Source organism: Coffea eugenioides, chromosome 9 (assembly GCF_003713205.1).
Source record: "Coffea eugenioides isolate CCC68of chromosome 9, Ceug_1.0, whole genome shotgun sequence".
Classification (NCBI taxonomy): Eukaryota; Viridiplantae; Streptophyta; class Magnoliopsida; order Gentianales; family Rubiaceae; genus Coffea; species Coffea eugenioides.
Genome location: NC_040043.1, coordinates 22,349,305 through 22,356,072, shown reverse-complemented (window position 1 = coordinate 22,356,072; position 6,768 = coordinate 22,349,305).

Genomic DNA, 6,768 nt, shown 5'->3' with positions numbered 1-6,768 from the left:
AGTGGTCTTCATCAAAGTTGTAGGCCTTTGACTTAGCTTCGAAACGGTATAAGTTGCACCTCAATCCGATAAGTGTAGCCTCGGATGTGTCCTTTCCGCAAAAACCCGTCAAATCTGTCTTTTGTTAAACGTCATTTCCGCATATGTCCTAGCTTGGTTTGGTAATCATATGACTTGGAGCCTATGGAATGGCTATTGAAATGAAATGATTCTGTATATGACTTTGAGTTTGTGATTTAGGGCTTGGATTCGGACAAGGTAATGATATATGATGGATGGTTCCTGAGCCGTGGAGGTGAGTGACCTTAAACTGTTTCTAAAGTTACTTTTGAACCGTTTCTTGCATTATTTACTCGACTGCATATCATGCGTGCGCGCATGTGAGTTCATGACATGATTTGGCTTCACTGAGTTCTTGGGAAGTCTTGTGCTGAACACCAACGTCTCCACCTCTGTTTACTGCTGTTCATCTGGAGCAAATGGCTCCCTCTGACTGTTTCACTGTTACTGGATCTATTTGAGCGTTGGGTGTTTAAGTGTAACGATTTCACTGGCTCACGAGAGCAATAAACGTACATTTGATCTCTGAATCATGACATCATCGAAATACGTTATTGTGAAATATATCTGCTTACTGATTTTACTGGTTACTCACTGAGCTTCTAGCTCACGCCAAAACTATTTTATTCCCCTCCACAGGGCTCGTGGCGAAGGAAGGGCTTGTAGTACTTATTCCTGTGATCGGATGGATTATCTTATGTGTACTTTAAATGTTGAAATTCCTCCTGTATCATAGTTGGTATCAAGGATCAGAGTGGCGCAGCGGAAGCGTGGACTCTTCGATTTTGATATGTAATTATTGGAGACTTGGATGTATATTTGAGATTTATATTGTAATTCATTTGAGGACTGTAGTGAACAACTGAGTCCCGGCGAGAGTTGGGCAGGCGGTCCGCCGAACTCTTTGGTTCGCCTTAGGGGGAGGTGGGGTCGTCACAGATTTGAGCTGCAGCTAAGTCCTTTTGAATCTCCACATTCAAACCCTGTACAAACCGCCTTATGCGTTTTTGCTCATTAACCACCAGTTTCGGAGTAAATTTAGAGAGTCAGGTGAATTGGATCTCATATTCCACTACACTCGAAGTGCCTTGGCGCAGTTTAATAAATTCATCTTCTCTTTTCTCCTGGATTAAGGGCAGAAGGAACTTCTCGTTAAATTCCCTAGTAAATTTTAACTAAGTACGTGGGCTTTGCTCCCTGTCCCACTTTGCCCTAACTACGTTCCACCAGGAACGGGCCGCGCCTTCCAACTGAAAAACTGCGAATGTCACTTGCCTCTTTTCAGTGTAATGTAACGCAGCGAATATATCCTCCATTCGCTCAAACCAGTTCTCGGCAACTTCGGGATTGGGTCCCCCAAGAAATTTTGGGGGAGCGAACTTTTGAAACCGTTCCAGGGCCCTGTCTTCACCCTCCTCAGGGTCCCTTTGCTGGTTACCAGGTACTTGACCTTGTTGGTCTACCAATCGAGTCAATAGGTTAGTCATACGATTGATAGATGTAGCAACCTAGTCCCCTTCTTCACCTCTGGATCCCTGGTTCTGGTTTGCTACTGATCCTTGTTCCTCCTCTTGGTCCTGGGTTTACCTGGGTCCACGCCCACAGTCCCGACCACGTTGTCGTCTACCTTTCATTATCACTCACTGTTCTAGGGTCCAAGTATTATAACTAATGGGTAAGCAAGTACTGGTATATAATAGATACTTATTCATAATCAAGAATCAAAGAAATATGAAGTCGGAATCACGATAAGCAAGGAGAAACACAAAGCAGTTAAATGCCAATCCGAAATAAACACAAGTCAAAGTCAAAAGTCAAAGTATTATACATTCAAAGGCTCATAGCAGTCATTTACAAGCTAACAAGGCCAAAAGTATCAAGTACGAGCCTTAAAAGTACAAGCACAGTTCATCAAGCCATATCATGCAAAAGCCAGTGTATGCAGTCAAAAGAAAACTGTACAACCACCAAGTCACCACATCCCCTATCCTTTCTATGTACAACGGTCAAAATCATCCACAATCGTAACTTAGAAGTGAAGACCTAATCCGCTACGGGACTAGCTGACCCCCCGTCTTGGGCAGGTTCAGCTCCTGCCTCACCTCCGATGTAGGAAGCCTCATCGTTCACATCTCCAAGTAGGCCATCACAAATGTTCAGGATCGACTCGGCTCTAGTCCTCACTTTCATAGCTCTAGTAACCATGCACTCCTGAGCTTTCCCCAGCTGCGCGCAAAGGTCATCAATCCTTTCTTGGCCTTCGACCATATCATACTCGAGCTCTTTGATCCAATCGCTTGCATTTTATTAGTTTCCTTCAACTGATTCACTTCAGTTTCAAACCTAGCATTTTCTTTCGCCAGCTCCTTCCTTTCCTCCACCACCGCCAAGACTACTGTATTGGGATAGGCATAAATATGGCGGCACTCGCAACGCCGAAAATGATTGCCTGGACTCCAGCGTATGGTAGCCCCTCCGGGCCTAATCTGGTACTTAATCATCAGGAGTACTCCACGGGGTGGCTCGCCAACAGGACTATCACTAAGGCCACTATGTCCGTCCATCCTACACAAAGTGTAGATAAAACTTAAGTACTCTTAAGGGGAAATAATCAAATATAATCCTCAAGTCAAAAATTTCTAACACGCCCAGGCCAATTCAAACCTCGGCTCTGATACCACCAGTGACAGCCCCACCTCTCCCTAGGGCGAACCCTAGGGTATCAGTGGACTGCCTGCTCAGCTCTCGCCGGAGCTCGGTCGATCAAAGAACTAGCAACTCAAGAAAACTAATGAAATATCTTCAAAGTAAAGAATGCAAACCCTAATGAAAATATGATCGCCACGCCAACTTTCCAAACTTAGAATATAGGGCTAAATATCAAACTTACCGCTCCACACTTAATTTACATAATATATGTCGAACTCATAAATTCAAACTTACAAGAGTCAAAAGTAAGGTCTTCTAAACAAAAGATTACAATCCGAAGTACAAGTTAAAAATAAAATATAAAGTTATGAAAGTCCTTGGTCAAAAGTCCATCCCAGATCTGTTAAGGAAAATAAAGGGAGTGGGGTGAGCTAAAATCCAGTGAGGTTCCAAATAAACAGATACGCACATAGCCAAATAAAGATGTAAGGTAAACAAGTAAATACAGTATTGTACTACAACAATTTAATCACAGTTCAATTCAAGGATACGGGTGGCTTCCAAAAGCCAAAGCCACTTGAGCTTGATCATACGAGAGTCCGTTGACTCTCCGTCAACGTTTGCATTTAAAGAATACAATGTCCGTAGAACTCCAATTTCTCCAATTCCCGTCCACCAGTCAACCCCCTTACCGGGCCCGAACTCCTCAAACAGTAACTAGGTAATACTCGAGTATACCAGTTTCCAGTTTTCAGTAAATAGTCCCCAAGGTTTATCGGCCTTCTCGACCAAGCCCTTGTCAGCTCGATACGACCAATTCACCTATGAGGTTGGGTACCCAAACAGTAGCAGTATTTGATGGGATATCGCCCAAACAACTCAAACACAGTCACATATAGAGAAATCACATCTCATAATAACAGTATACAGAGCCTCAGTGGAAACAAGGGAGGTCGAGTGCGATAAAGTACACGCTCGTCTCAATTTTTTCTCAAAACAATGTTTGGATCAAACAGTCGCAAATCCAGTATTCAGATATTTCACATAGACAGTTAACAGGTAGTGGAACACTCACCTGTCAAGCAATGTAGTGTTCAAACGTCAAGTCCCTTGGTTACGTTCATCACTGTTTCCCAATCATAGGGCAACGAGTGAAATTGTTAACAAACTAGGTTCAATTCCAACCCAAATGTGAACTCATTAGGTGACCAAGTGAGTGGTTAAATCTACTCAATTCACCATGCAAGTTAAACCCAAAATGCAGTAAAATTTCATGAGAAAACAAGTTTGACAAGTGCAAGAAAGTTGGGAAAAAGAAAAGTTTCATTCAAGCTCAAAATGTTCTTCGCGGGTAAAACAGTCGCGCCCGTGCAGTCTTGGGAAAATGACTATATCTCACTGTAGAAAGGTCTGAATCAGGTGCTATCAGTGGCGTTGGAAACTAGACACACAATGCTTTCCAACGGTGGCAAATACACACTCTAGTTTGTCTCCTATCAGTACCAGTAGCTCGAACAATTTGGCTGATTTTCCAGTTCTGATCAGTCCTAAAACTTTAGCAAAGTTGCACTAGTTCTTGATGCTATCTTTACTTATTTTGGTTCAAATTCATCCAAATCAATCCCCTAGGGTTCATATACAGGGGAGCAAGTTATCTAATACCATTGGAGCTCAAAATGCAATACACAACATAATTAAGAGGATCAAAACAGTCTAGCCAACCAAATGAGCCAAATCAGTCCACTATTAGCTCATAACAACCACTTTTCTTGCTTAATTTTCATTTTAACTCACACCAAACCTTAAACCAATGCTTATCCAAGATTCTTGGGCTTAAATAAGGTGCAAATGAACCACAATATCAAGGAGAAACCTCTCCTACAAAACCGGTCAGCCCAAGAGAAACAAAACAGTCCACTAGTTCTTCATGTAACACCAACCTTCATCCTAACCTTGTTTTTCACTTAAACAACATGTCAAGTGTTATCTTTAACTTAAAAGGGGTCTAAAACATGTTAATACTTCAAGAAAAATCATGAACAAGGATTAGACAAAACATCAAACACATGGTAGACAACCTAATCAACCCTACTACCACTTGTTTAGTTCAAGGAGATTCACCACAAACATCACTCAAACAACTTCTAGTTTGCCATTAAAACTTAAAACATTTCATATAACACAAGAAAACTAGGATTTAAGGTTTATGTACCTCTATTATATGAAGCTTGAAGCACCAAAACAAACCACCAATCACCAAAGTTCTAGGCTTGAAACACACCCTAGGGTTGAAGGTAAATCACTCACCAACTCAAGCTCTTTCTCTTATGATTTTTGTTCAAGATCAAACTAAGGTTGTAATAGCAAGAAGATGGAGTTTTCTTCCTTCCTTGAGAAGCTTTAAGATGGCCAGCCAACATGAAGAAAAATGGAGCTAAGTTTGGTTTAAATTTCCTCTAATCCTTTGGTCAAACAAGATGTGTGGTTAAGGCTTTGCCACTTGGCCCTTTCTTCACTTAATCTTTGACTAATGATATTTCTACCCTCCAAATGTATCAAAACCTATTTAACATCTCTAAACTATCATATAAAGTCCCTACCACAAATAAATGAATACTTGGCCAAATATATCTAATGAACTAAATAAATAAATAAAAATTTGCCAAGTCTAGGAAATGTTACAATTCAAGTAAGAACAATAAATTGCAATGCAAGGGAAGTGTTATGAGTGATCTAGTTCTAGGATAATGCAAGTAATTTGTGGGAGAATTTTATTCCTAAGTGAGGGTTCTCACAGGCTAAGTGGGAGAGGAACAGACGGCGTGGACTTGGTTAAATTTTGTATGGGAGTTTAATGAGAAATATCTCCCACCTTTAGTCCAAGAGAAGAGGGAGGATAATTTTATTAGGTTGCGTCAGGGAGTCTTAAGTGTGTCCGAGTATGAAAGTCATTCACCAAGTTGTCCAAATTTGCTCCTAAATTGGTAACTACGAAGTAGAGGAGAATGAGACGTTTTGTACAGGGGTTGAATGTGAAAATTCACTAGGCTTTGGCGGCAGCTCAAATTAATACATTTACAGAAATTCTTGAGAAGATCCAAAGGATCGAGAATGCGAAAGTATAGGTAAAGGCTTTCCATGCAAAGAGAAGAGATGCACCTAGTAGTAACCATGGACACGGGCAAGGTGATCGGAGTATGCCACCTTTTAAGATGGGAAGAAGGGCTGATGGTGTGAGACTTCCAGGGACATCCAGAGGAATGTCTCCGAGAGGAACCCAAGGTGGAAGAAGACAACCAAAAGATGCCTCGCAAGGAGGCCAAACATCAACTCCTCGTTTATCTTGTGGATATTGTGAAAAATCAAATCATACTGAGGACAATTGTTGGCGAAAGGCATGGAAGTGTTTACGATGCGGGAGTGCTGAACACCAGTTTGCAACCTGTCCACTCACTAGTGAGACCTAGCAGACAGACAGGTCAAACCCTAGGCAAACCAATGTAGGAGGGAACAAGCTTAGGGTGCCAGCCAGAGTATATGCCCTAAACCAACACCAAGTGCCTAATCCATCTGAGGTGATAGAAGGTACGATCCCTGTCTTCCATCGTTTGGCTATGATTTTGATAGAGTCTGGTGCCACCTACTCTTTTGTGAACCCTAATTTTATTTGTGCCATTGATGTGAAAGCTGAGAGATTACCATATGATTTAGAAGTGAGAACACCTATAAGTGATCAATATTTGCTTGCTAACGAGGTGTATAGAAACTGTGAAATTTGTGTTGGTGAGTGAAAATTAATAGTATACCTTATAAATCTAGCCATTAAGGGGTATGACATTATTATAGGAATGGATTGGTTCGCCCGCTATCATTCTCGGTTAGATTGCAGAACGAAGGCAGTTGAGTTTTGCATACCAAGTGAAGCAACCTTAAAACTAGATGTGAGGGGTACTTTAACCTCATCTGCCCTTATTTCAGGAATTTGAGTTAGAAAATTGTTGAATAAAGGGGTACAGGGATATCTAGCATTTTTAATTAACACCCCGGGAGATAAGATTA